Here is a 13,759-nt window from a genome sequence, read left to right on the forward strand (position 1 = left end):
AGACAGGAAGCTCAAATCGATGACTGCAGATCCTTAAACATCAGCCAACACCCAAAAACTGAGAAACAGCCTGTCCCAACCTTATTCAATGGGTATTACCAGTCCTTTTCAGACAAACAATTCAAATATAGTGATAGCAATCCATGGATAGGGTGTAGCAAAACCTTGGGAACTCATGTCAGAAGTAGATAACTAGTGTACATCTGAGACTGTTTATATTTTGAGAGTCTAATAAGTATTATTTTCTGGAATAGTGTTCGATAAAGTTGTGTTGGACTTTCACCTGACTCTTGTCTCCTTTATTTATCCCACCGCGTAACGCACCTGAGTTAAGAAGGGTTACTGCAAACTGATCAATGTCAGTCAGGGTACATTTACCCACCTTTCATTTTACAATGCAACCACGCTGCTACATGAAATATGATCAACTAGATCATTGGGGTGCTTAAACAGTGCTTCCATATCTTGGTCCACTCTGGAGGAATCCTGCAATATCCACCAGAGCATGTGTCATGATTCTTTGGAGTTTGCTGCATCCTGCACATCATGAGGACAGCTCTTGTCACTGTATTTACGATGAGTTCCTGAGGAGGAGAAGAAAACCAGAATGAGAAGGAGGGTGCAATCAATGCATGTCCTTGTTGGATGGGCTGTCTGTGATTGACCCACCTGACTGTGACACCAGTGACAGCAACCCCAACTCACCATTCGACAGCAATGCCAGACCTAATAGCCTCTCACGGTGCTGAAGTAAAAACCACTAGCAGACAAACATTCCACCCAACTTTATAATTCAGGTCATACAATATTACACAAATAAGTCATTAAACACATTTGTGCATTCCCTCAGTGCCTAGTTTCTATGTACCTTTGCTTGACCTAGTGCTCCTGCACAGTGCTAACTAATGGCTACAACAGGGCTATAGAATGTCTGACATGAGTTCCCGAGGAAGTCTGTAAAAGTGCATCATTATACCTGGCGACTAGGATAAAATTATCATGACACAGCCTCTGTGAGTATTCTGGGTTTTTTTAAATTTAAAGTACCAAGTTTATTTTTTCCAATTAAGGAGAAATTTAGCGTGGCCAATCCACCTACGCTGCACATCTTTGGGTTATAGGGATGAAACCCATGTAGACATGGCGAGAATGTACAAACTCCACATGGACAGTGACCAGAGCCGGGAACGAACCTGGGACCTTGGTGTCATGAGGCAGCAGTGCTAACCACTGTACCACCATGCTGCCCGTGAGTATTCTGTTTTAATCAAAGTCTGAAATATAAAATACTCACCTGAATCCCTCTCATTGGGTGAATAGAGCCATTTGAGATGTTAAAATATTGCCAGACCCTGTAGGACAGACACAGAACAAACCTGAATTGGCCGGTACAGTCAAAAGTTTAGAAATGCTTAGAGTGGTGTTTTTCAAATCTTTTTTTTCCTGGGACTCATTTTTGTCAACTGACCGTCCGTTGGGACTACTCAGCTGATCTTGGGGACCATGTCATGTTTGCTAACCCAGTCTATCCTTATTCAAGGCTGTGTTTGAGATACCATCTTGTCCCAGGCAAGAAAAGGAAAATAAATTGTCTAATTTTCCTGCTCTTATTCACTGTCCAGTAGTCTCTGGTGCATTAAATTTATGTCTACACGGAGAGAGGATAGGATCATATATGCCTGCGATATCCTCCCATCTATAGAAGTTCACTGTCCAGAATCACACATGAAGTATAGGATGAAAGATACTGGAGAGCTGGCAACAATTGTGAACCTGCATTCACCACGGGACATTGCCTTGAGGAAACTGATGTGGAGATGCCAGCGTTGAACTGGGGTGAGCACAGTAAGAAGTCTTACAAAACCAGGTTAAAGTCCAACAGATTTGTTTCAAATCACTAGCTTTCGGAGCACGCTCCTCAAATGAGGAAGGAGCAGTGCTCCGAAAGCTAGTGATTCGAAACAAATCTGTTAGTTTGAGGAAACAAATAAGTGAAAGAAGAAGACTGAGGTAAGGAGTACAAAGGACAGATATCAGTGGGAGAAAGCCATTTGTGGTACTTGTAAATAAAACTGCCATAACCCTGAAGATAGTGATATTAAAATCTTGATTTATATTTGGCTTAAATGCAATTCAATTAATTGATGCAAGTTTATCAACTTCAAAGTATACTATTAGAAACATAGAACATAGAACAATACAGCACAGAACAGGCCCTTCGGCCCTCGATGTTGTGCCGAGCTTTGTCCGAAACCAAGATCAAGCTATCCCACTTACTGTCATTCTGGTGTGCTCCATGTACCTATCCAATAACCGCTCGAAAGTTCCGAAAATGTTTGACTCCACTATCACAGCAGGCAGTCCATTCCACACTCTAACCACTCTCTGAGTAAAGAACCTACCTCGGACATCCCTCCTATATCTCCCACCCTAAACCTTATAGTTATGCCCCCTTGTAACAGCTACATCCACCGGAGGAAATAGTCTCTGAACGTCCACTCTATCTATCCCCCTCATCATCTTATAAACCTCTATTAAGTCGCCTCTCATCCTCCTCCGCTCCAAAGAGAAAAGCACTAGCTCCCTCAACCTTTCCTCTTAAGAACTACCCTCCAAACCAGGCAGCATCCTGGTAAATCTCCTTTGAACCCTTTCCAATGCTTTCACATCCCTCCCATAGTGAGGTGTCCAGAACTGCACACAATACTCCAAATGTGGTCTCACTAGGGTCCTATACAGTTGCTGCATAACCCCACGACTCTTAAACTCAAGCCCCCTGTTAATAAACACACTATAGGCCTTCTTCACGGCTCTATCCACTTGAGTGGAAACCTTCAGAGAACTGTGGACATGAACCCCAAGATCTCTCTGTTCCTCCATATTCCTCAGAACCCTGCCGTTGACCCTATAAACCGCATTCAAATTTTTTCTACCAAAATGAATCACCTCGCACTTACCAGGGTTAAACTCCATCTGCCATTTTTCGGCCCAGCTCTGCATCCTATCAATGTCTCTTTGCAGCCTACAACAGCCCTCCACCTCATCCACTACTCCACCAATCTTGGTGTCATCAGCACATTTAATGATCCACCCTTCAACCCCCTCCTCCAAGTCATTGATAAAAATCACATATAGCAGGGGACCCAGCACTGATCCTTGTGGTATACCGCTGGTAACTGGTCTCCAGTCTGAAAATTTTCCATCCACCACCACCCTCTGTCTTCTATGTGATAGCCAGTTACTTATCCAATTGGCCAAATTTCCCTCTACCCCATACCTCCTTACTTTCTTCATGAGCCGACCATGGGGAACCTTATCAAACGCCTTACTGAAATCCATGTATACAACATCAATTGCTCTACCTTCATCTACACACTTAATTACCTCCTCAAAGAATTAAATCATATTTGTGAGGCAAGACTTACCCTTCACGAATCCCTGTTGACTATCCCGGATTAAACTGCATCTTTCCAAATGGTCATTAATCCTATCCCTCAGGACCTTTTCCATTAACTTACCGACCACCAAAGTAAGACTAACTGGCCTATAACTGCCAGGGTCATTCCTATTCCCTTTCTTGAACAGAGGAACAACATTCACCACTCTCCAGTCCTCTGGCACTATCCCCGTCGACAGTGAGGACCCAAAGATCAAAGCCAAAGGCTCTGCAATCTCATCCCTTACCTCCCAAAGATTCCTAGGAGGCCTATCCACATATTGTGTCAGGAAACCCTCCTGCGCACACTGTACAAAAACTGCCCCATCCAAACTGTTCGACCTATAGAGGTTCCAATCAATATTTGGAAAGTTAAAGTCACCCATGCCAACTACCCTGAGACCTCCACACCTGGTCAACGCTGAATTGAAATGCTGGAAAGAGAAGAAACTTTATCACACGACCCAAGTACCAGAAACAGAGAACCATGACTATTCCTTCACAAGTGAAAGACCTAGATTGTGAAAGAATTGTCAAGACATAAGATTGTGTTGGAATGTCATTCTATGTGTTTGCATGCATTATAATGTAAGATGCTCGGCAGAGGAAGGGTCAAGGTGGGAACGGAGAGTGGCACCATCCACAGAGTGATGTATGTAGTCACATAGTCAGAGAACAGTCCAAGACAGAACTTCGTAAGCAACAAGCCTACATGGAACAGCTCTGTCCAAGACCGTATTTGGAACTCTACAAAGTTAAAGTCTACCAATAAAAGGTTATGTTCAAACACGAAAGTATCAAGATCTTATCAATGAACCAACACCACAGCAATATGAAAAAAATATTCAGTACATAAGATGACATGTTGGCATAATGTGAAACTTTGGTAGTGGATCAAGTTAGATCCCTCGAATTTTTGTCTCTGAGATCGAACCCTTGTCTTACTAAGTAGATATGGAGGGATGGTTCGCTCATGAACACCTGGACCACTTGAAGAGTAAGGAGATGCTCCAGCAGTCAGTGATGCCAAGAGAAATGTTTTTGGACCCAAATACCTGATCGACCTGCTATAAACATAACTGATGTCTCTGTGGAAGCAATTTTGATAAACTGCTTGTTCCCAAAGAAGTACACATTATTGCAGTTCCTTTCAATGTCAATCCTGTGGAAGTATCTCAGATGACAAAATTATCCTGCTCTCCAGGAAACAGAAAAATCCTTTAAAGACTTGATTTATAATTGTCGAACTCATACATATAGGGTGCGATTCTCCAATAATGGGGCTATGTCCCCTCGCCCGTGAAACAATGCGCACAAACCACTCTGAACTTACCTGGATAAAGTCCAGGATGATTCTCTGATTTTCAAGGGGCTAGCAAGCCCCTGGAGTGCTCCTCGCAGCTCTGGTTGCCAATACGGGGTCCTGCACTTCCGGTTGGGGGTCCGCGCATGCGCACGGCGATGGCCTGTGTCGGCCGCCCTGCACGACATGGCCGACCCACACCATGGACTAGCACCGAAAACATAGGCCTGCCCCAGATTGCGCGCGCCAGTGGATCAGTGGCCCCCGATCGGTATCCTGGCCATTCTGGAGGCCCCCTCGGTGAATGATCCCCCACCTACCACGCCGAGTTCCTACCGGTTGGAACTATGAGAGAACCACGCCGTCGGGAACTCGGCCAGCTACACTCGGCGAATCGCCATGGGGGCCTCTTTCAAAGTCCCCCAACTGGCGCCGCGTAGATCACATGCGATTGGTGGCGATTCTGCGGGGACTGGAGAATCTCGGGTTTGAGGGCCATTCTCCACCCCCACGCTGATCGCGATTTCAGAGCGGAGTTCGGAGAAACCCGCCCATAATGTTTGGATAGAACTTAGGACTGAGTAGCTTAGTTATTGAAGATTGTGTAAAAGAGTTAATAGGGGAGGGATGAGGTGATTTATTGTTATTGTCCCTATAAGGACAACACAGCAGAGTAAGGGTCAGCTTGCTTGGGGAACCAATTGGGATGCAAAGCGTGGAATCACCCCAAGGGTGGGAACCTCACCTAAGCAGGGGATATGTAGGGTATTAACAGCAGCTGTATGGTTGTGGTACTGCTGTATAGTTTTTTAAAATTAATAAATACCTTTTTTTTTTCTAATGAGCCTGTGTAAGTGCATCATTGCAAGCCTCTTTTTCATCTTGTACTCTTCCACTGCTGCTGGACCATGTTGTATTGGAAAAAAGAAAACACAATGTAGCACTGTGGTGAGAGAAGGAGGTGACAACAAGAGGTGCAGGTTTACATATTGTGAAAGAGAAGAGATTGGAGATAGGGACGATGCAAGATGCAAGGGTTACTTTGGAGCTTATCATCACACTTGATGTTTTCAGCTCTGTCACCAGCCATGACCTTGGTTATGGCCACATCACTGATGGAGATAACCATTTCCTCCGTCCGGTTAAAGACATGCAGCATCTGTGCCTTGCCAGTTAGGTGATTATGCCTGCAACTAAGTGCCACCTTGTCCTGAGAGAGAGAAATATTTCAATGAGCGCAGTGCAATGTATTTAAGTGATGTGTTTGTTTTAGCTCACTAAGCTAAATTGCTGGATTTTAAAGCAGACCAAGCAGGCCAGCAGCACGGTTCAATTCCCGTACCAGCCTCCCCGAACAGGTGCCGGAATGTGGCAACTAGGGGCTTTTCACAGTAACTTCATTGAAACCTACTCGTGACAATAAGCGATTTTCATTTTCATTTCATTGTGGTTGAATAGCTTGCGTTGCATGCAATCCGGGAAATGTGTGCAGTTTTTTAGAAGTGTGCAGATAAAGTGAAATTAAGAATGTGAGTCATGAATCATGGTTGATAGGGATTGCTGGTAGGTGAGTAAAATGGTGGTGAATTGAGCAGTGTGTGAGGTTAATTATTAATGGGGGGATTCTCCGGCCTCCCAACCACGTGTTTCCTGGCAGCAGGAGGCAGTACACCTTTGGCTGATGTCAGGATTCTCTCCTCCTGGCGCTGTCAATGGGAATTCCCATTGAAGCCAACTCATGCTGCCAAGAAGCCCACAGGCGGGGCTGCATTGTCAGTGGGACCAGAGAATCCTGCTGTGAGTGAACAACTGGAGAATTATGACCAATGTGTGAAGTAAAAACACTTTAAAGATGCATTTATTGACTTTGAAGATTTCTGTAAGGTCATTACACTTTTTATGGTATTGCATCTACAACTCAGTCTACACTGCTATCTTTGACTGTGTCACCTCTCTGCTCCCATTACCTTTGCCACGCTGGCCTGGAGGTCTGCGGTGGCTCAAGGACCTCTCTCCTCCTGCCCACCTCCTGCACCAATGCCTCCAGTGCTGCATTAGCGAACCTTGGAGAAAACTCTCTGCCCTATTGTGCGACTTTTCAATGTTCTTCCTGCTTTAAGACACTTCTGCAGCCACCTCCAACACCTGCTGCAGCATCTCCCCTTGAAGGGGTGCATGCCGGCTAAACAAATGCAGTTTAGCTTGAGCTCCTGCCAGCTTCTCAGGAGCTTGCGCCAGCTGCTACGTTATTGTCATGAGAATGTCGCTTTAAGACATTTTTGGCTGCTCATCTTACTGCAGTGATGTTAATGTGTAGGTGGAGCTGAGCTCTGGTTCTGCTTTTCAGTTTCAGTTTGAGAAAAAGCTTGGGTTTGTCTGTGTTTTTCAAGGAGCTGCATCTGCCATCCAAAGGCTATCTATGGATCATTTGGTGAACCCAGAATTGTAAGAGGTCTCAGTATTGAATGTAAACCTAAAGTGCTCCTGTTTGAAGGTTTGGTAAGTCTTTTGGATGTTAAAAGAACAGTGTAAAAGGGTTGCTTAGTGTTGTAATCTTTGGGGTTGTATTTTAATTAATAGTTGCTAAGATATTCACTGTTTGTTTTAAAAAGGTTAACTTTAGTTCATAGAATAAACATTGTTTTGTTTTAAAAAATACTTTTCAATTTCTGTTGTACCACACCTGTAGAGTGGGCCGTGTGCTCCCCATACCATAACATTATAAAGAAATTTAGCACTCTACTTAACGCTGACTGCATGCCACAATCAAGGTAATGAACAGGCAGCACAATGTTTGTGTGTTACCTGCATTGTAAGTGGTGGGTGTGACTAATCACATACTGTAATTCCTGTTTTTCGGCCTAATCACATTTCACAGACTAATATGTTTTTATTGATCTTACTGTATATTGTGGGGCCTTTTGTACACAAATTTGCAGATGTAAGTTAATAGTGAATGCACTTCAAAAGCGATTCATTGGCTGGGAGATGTTTTAAATCAAGTTTAGGATATGAAAGCAGCTATAAAAAAATTAAGTTCCTTCATTGTTATGGTACTCAGCTCGACTGAGGTTTAGAGAGAAGGGTGAATTTCTTGGGAAAGCCTGATGTAGGAGGACAGGTGTACAGGTTATTACATTTCCTCCATTGGAATTGAAAGTACCCAGCAAGTGATGTGCATACTCAGTGTAACTGTTGTAATGCAGTGAATAGTGACCCTGCCTCCGAGTCAGAAGCTCTGGGTATGAGTCCCACACCAGAACTCAATGGCCAAGTAAGTTGCATTCAGAATTCGGCAAACAGGTCGAGTGTTAACCTGCAAATCCTTCCTATGCGCCAATGGCTAGCAGGAGAGCTGGCTGGTCAGTCATGCTTGATGCCAAGTGGTGCCCCTCAAGCTATAAGCCTCCGGAGACAGATTAGAGACCTGTTCCAGAAATTGCAACCGATGGAAACAGTCAAAAGTCTGCCTTAGTGCATTTCAGGAAGAGAACTGCAATGGGAACTCTAGTATCTATATAATGAGCTACTGCGGACAGAAATAGAACTTTCTGACCTTAGTTGCTATGGAATTTTGAATCTTTTGATTCTGCACCTCTGAGGAACCAGTTTAAAGAAATCAATATCATATATTGTTCAAAGAATCATGCATCTGTCTTTAACCACTGCAATGAAAAGAAGAAAGTAGGATATCTGGAGCAGAAGTAAGTCATTTGGCCCTTGTGCCATAACACTCCACTCAGTAAGTTAATTGCGCATCTTTTACCTCAGCTACGCCCTGCTGCAATATTTCCATCTCCCTTGACTCTCTTATGTAAATCTCTAACTTGAATATATTCAATGAGTGAGTATGGGAGTAAGAATTCCAAAGCTTCACAACTCTTTGAATTCAGATATTTCTCCTTACCTCCGTTCTAAATTCTCAACCATTTATTCTGAGACTCCTCAGGTAGATTAAAACTTCTTCTCAGCATCTGCCCTGTCAAACCCTTTTAAAATTGTACATGTTTCAGTAAGATCTTCTCTCACTATCCCATCAGCTCAATCCGTCCTTGCAGGATAGTTCCCTCATCCACAAAAACAGGCCTTTACTTCACTTTGGGCAATTATGTCCTTCCTTAGGTAAGTGATGGACCTCTGTGTCTATTCGGAACCCTGGATATCCGTTATCCCTTCTCAGTTCCCAAATAACAGAGGTCAAGTCTGTGCTTTTTGGCAAAGTCCACTTGAACATTATTCTTCAGCTATGCCACTGGTAAGCTTATTTTCAATATAACATTTAGAGAGTTCCGACTAGCCCTACAATAAGCTAGTCAGATGAATTGTCTTTAGCGAATACAATGGTTGAGTTTTCATTCGATTACAGATCGTGGTAATTCTTCAAAACATAATACACAGTATAAAATAACTAAGTGATTTAAACAAAAGAAAGATGGCAACTAGCAAAAGCAAGCAGCAAAGACATAGGATTCAGAAACATAGAGAGAGTGATTCCGGAATGAGATTTTCCATCCCGGTAAGTGATTCTTAAGGAGATTATCTTAAGGTCTGGCCTTCTTTTTACTTCCTGATTGGCTTCAACTAATTTATAATTCACCCAATTTGGCCAAACTGTCTGTCTATCAATTTTAAGATATATATGTATTTAAATAGCTTGGGGCCAATTTCCCATACCACGTTCCTAGCTAGTTGCACTGAAGTAATGCTTAATATGATTATCGTTAATTATTCTTAATGTGTTCTCAATTAAACCTCTATCATCTCCCCTTACTTTTATGGTTATAGCTGATTAGAAAAGTCAATTTCGATCAGTAAGGAGAAAAAATCTGTACGCAGTACCCCAGGTGTGACATCACCAAGGCACAACATAACTGCGTTAAGACTTCTTTACACTAATAAAGGCTAAGGTACAAGAAACATTTCTAATCGTTTGCTGTATCTGCATGTTAACCTCCTGTGATTTGAGTACAAGAACATCCAGGTTCCTCCAAATATCAACATTTCCCAGTCATGCAGCACTTAAAGAAATCTTCTTTACAATTTTTCGTACCTAAGTGGGGCAGCATGGTGGCTCTATGGTTAGCACTGCTTCCTCACATCGTCAGGGACTGGGTTCAATTTCGACCTCAGGTGACTGTCTGTGTGGGGTTTGCACCTTCTCCCGTGTCTGCATGGGTTTCCTCCGGGTGCTCCGGTTTCCTCCCACAGTCCAAAGGTGTGCAGGTTAGGTGGATTGGCCATGATAAATTGCCCCAAAGTGTCCAATGGTTGGGTCGGGTTACGGGGAAAGACCGGGGGATTGGGTCTAGGTAGGGTGTGCTTTCATACAGTCGAGGCAGACTCAAAGGGCCAAATTATCTCCTTCTGCACTAAGTATTCTATGGTTCTATGAACTGGATAACTGTGAGAGGATATTTGATATGTTGGTCAGAAAATTCAAGCAAGGATATTTCTAAGTATTCAAACTTTTCTAATAAGGCAAAAAGGTGGTACTCAAAAAATCTTTCCATTATAACTGTGCAACAATCAACTAGCTTTAGGATAGCATGAAGTAAAAGCTTGGAATGTTAGTGAATACGGCATTAACCCAGCAATTCTGAACTGTACATTTTTTCATGACCACCTCAACCACATATTTTGCGTGACGACTTTATCCACATATTTACTACTGTGAGTGAAAGAAACCAGTAGTCTAACCACAGGCTAAAAGGAAGTTTGAAATTCTCCTGATCATCCTCTCCAATGTCATATTTGGTCTCGGAGAGGAGTTTTATGGTTGACCACATAAATGATCACAGATGTTTCTGACAGATCTACTGGATGCTTCCCGCATGTCACTCAGCTCTGATTATTTTGGCTTAATTGCTGAGTGGTCTTTTCAAAATGGGGCTTGTATTTCACATGGGACCTTGGATAAACATTTCAGACTTTCAAACCCTTTGGACAACTTTATCAAATACTAATAGTCCTTTCAGCACAAATATAACGCTCAAAGCAGACTGACAACATTGTTCCTGACACTTGCCAATTTGTTATCAATTTTGCATCCATGAAAAGTTTTTACACAATTTCGCAACCCTCCTAATTGTCTTCCTTTCTGCATGAAGTCGGACGGCGGTTTCAAAAGCACTTCTCTGCTCTCCAGTGCTTCACCTAAATAACTATTATATGCCCCACGAGACACACAGGGATGAGACATTAATCTCCCCATGAGCCTGGAGTACAAGCTGCCATGCTGAGGGGTGGAAGCCCATTAATGGGCTTGTTAATTCATTGTCGTAAAAACCGGCCCAGGTAGGAGCCAAGCTGCAGAATAGTCCAAGCTAGGACTTGGACTGATGCATGTAAATAATTTCCTATTGGAAATAAACCACCGTTTGACTCTCCTTTCCAGACTCCTCCTTGACGACTAAGGTAACAACCTTCAATATAAATCTAGGCTGTGTGTATCGGCAACCAGTATACTGGCATGGGCTAGGGGAGTGAGTAACAGGCACCACAGGCCTCTTCTGATATCTAAGCAGAAAAAACATTCTATCAGCATTCACTGAATGACAAATAAAAGAAAAGTATTGGATGATTTTCCTCATCTCAGCACTGAAATCTCAATATGTACTCCGACACACATAGTTTCTCATCAAAAGCATAAATTCAAAAATTCTACTCTTATATTTCCAAGATTTTCTTTTTTTTTAATAAATTTAGTGTACCCAATCATTTTTCCAATTAAGGGGCAATTTAGAGTGGCCAATCCACCTAGCTTGCACATTTTTGGGTTGTGGAGGCGAAACCCACGCAGACACGGGGAGAATGTGCAAACTCCACACAGACAGTGACCCAGAGCCGGGATCGAACCTGGGACCTCAGCGCCGTGAGGCCGCAGTGCTAACCCACTGCGCCACCGTGCTGCCCTTTCCAAAATTTTCTAAGAAAAGCTTTAGGAATTTGGTCTTTGAATTTTCTTGTTAGGTGTAGGGTTTTTGCACAGATATTGCCCTTCCTTACTTCAGTAATCATGGGCATGGATCAGAAACCACGTCGCACCCGGCACAGACCTGGTGAATAGCGGGAGAGGGCAAAATCGTGATTCGCACCAGACGCAAACCATTTTGCGATTGCCTCGGCGAGCTCCCAGCATCGAGGACCAGACCTCGCCCAAAAGTGATGCAAATATCATTAACCCTAATTTGCATGCATTTCAATCTCATTAACAAGACTGAAGTCGAATGCAGCGACCTCCTGGGAATTATCCGACTCCCCAGCGGAATGTCGTTTAGTACTCCTTCTCAAAAATGCAAAGCTCACTCAACGGTGACTGAGGGGTAGTAAGTAGGTGCGTAGCCATCTCGATTTTCTGGCATGTAGATCAAGGGCACCACAGTTGCTGCCCCAGTGGTGAGGGAGGGGTGGAGTGGGAAGGGGAGCCCTCAGGGTGGTTGGGCTTGGTCAAAGGGCTGAAGCCCTCCAGGTTGGGAGTCACCTTTGGGCCGTGGGGCGGTGGTGAGGGGGGCTTTGCGTCTGTGAGACCTTCAAGCCATCTTTGAACATTGTGGAGACCCCATGATGAGGCAACCACATCTGCAGCCTGTCTGTCTTACTAAACTCATCCAGGACAGAGCCATACTGCAGCTTTTCTCCTGAAAGCCAATTTCACTCCCTTTGACTGTGGGCAGCCTCCAGCTTCACAGCTGTATGCTATTCCAAATGTGGGATTGGCCTTGTTAGTTCTTGCAATGATCTGCATATCTGTATGTTTACAAGGGGTTAATGGTAATACACTACAACTAAGTAATCACTAGAGGGAGCACGAGAGATGTATAAATAGACAGACGAAAGCCAGGATCACTCTCTTCACAGGAACAGTAGCTAGTGACAATTCACAGACAGACAGTTCAGCACAGGTGTACTTTTTAATCAATCATGTTCATGGAACATTTAGTTTAAGCTCTAGAGGGAGAACAAACTTACTCAATAAAGCATTTACTTCAACACGAAGACTACGAGCAATATTTGGACAAAATAAATAATATGTGGTACCAGGACGTGACTTTGGGAAAACTTACTGGAGAAATACATTAGAACCAAAAAGAGAAAAAGAAAAAAGAAAATTTGTACCAGACATTCAACTTGGGAGGGCTTCGCAGCATTCAGATCCTTCGGAGATCAATCGGCACGATGGACCAGGTTCAAGCTCCACATCAACTTCAAATGAACGGTAATCTTAAATATAATTGGAAAGTTTTTATACAGCAATTCCATATCTTTATGGAAGCACATGATTTGAACATTGCATCTGAAGCTAGAAAAATAACTTTGCTTTTATCCTTTGCAGGACAGCAGGCTGTAGAAATGTACAACTCTTTCACTTAGTCTGAAAGAGAGGACAGATCCAAACTTGCTGGAATAATTAGAAAGTTTGAAAGCCATTGCAAGATGCAGAAAGATGAAACTTCTGAGCGATTCAGGTTCACCAGACGTTTGCAAAAACATGAAGAACCATTCAACAGCTTTGTCACAGATTTAAAGTCAGTAGCACTAGCCTGCAACTTTTTAATGCTGCATGATTCTAAAATTCATCACCAAATTGTTTCAGGCATAAATGATGAGCATCTCAGAAAAAAAACTACTGAATGAAAAGGATTTAACAATCACTATACAAAAATGCCTTGCTCACGAACAAAAAGAACAGTATAATGCGTTTTACCACCATGAAAACAGCACATAGGGCCAACACGAGGTCAAGTCTGTTAAAATGGTGTCTCAGACTCAAAACTTTCCGCACATGCGCACATCAACAAAAGACGCAACTCGGCAAAATTCCGTTCTGCGCATGCGAAAGAAACCGAAGCTGCGCATTGAGAAAGGACGTACTGGCACTGGAGGGTGTGCAGAGGAGATTCACTAGGTTAATCCCAGAGCTGAAGGGGTTGGATTATGAGGAGAGGTTGAGTAGACTGGGACTGTACTCGTTGGAATTTAGAAGGATGAGGGGGGATCTTATAGAAACATTTAAAATTATG

The 13,759-nt window shown here is 43.2% G+C and overlaps 1 long non-coding RNA gene across 1 annotated transcript; it reads right to left on the reverse strand.

Annotated features, from left to right (window-relative positions):
- Positions 1-383: 383 nt before the first annotated feature.
- On the reverse strand, positions 384-12,942 carry LOC119967307. The gene is made up of 3 exons (XR_005460959.1): positions 12,855-12,942; positions 1,295-1,352; positions 384-584 (listed from the first exon to the last, which is right to left on the reverse strand). It is a non-coding gene; the product is annotated as an uncharacterized LOC119967307 (long non-coding RNA).
- Positions 12,943-13,759: the final 817 nt, after the last annotated feature.

The sequence above is a fragment of the Scyliorhinus canicula genome, chromosome 6, assembly GCF_902713615.1.
Source record: "Scyliorhinus canicula chromosome 6, sScyCan1.1, whole genome shotgun sequence".
NCBI classification, from domain to species: domain Eukaryota; kingdom Metazoa; phylum Chordata; class Chondrichthyes; order Carcharhiniformes; family Scyliorhinidae; genus Scyliorhinus; species Scyliorhinus canicula.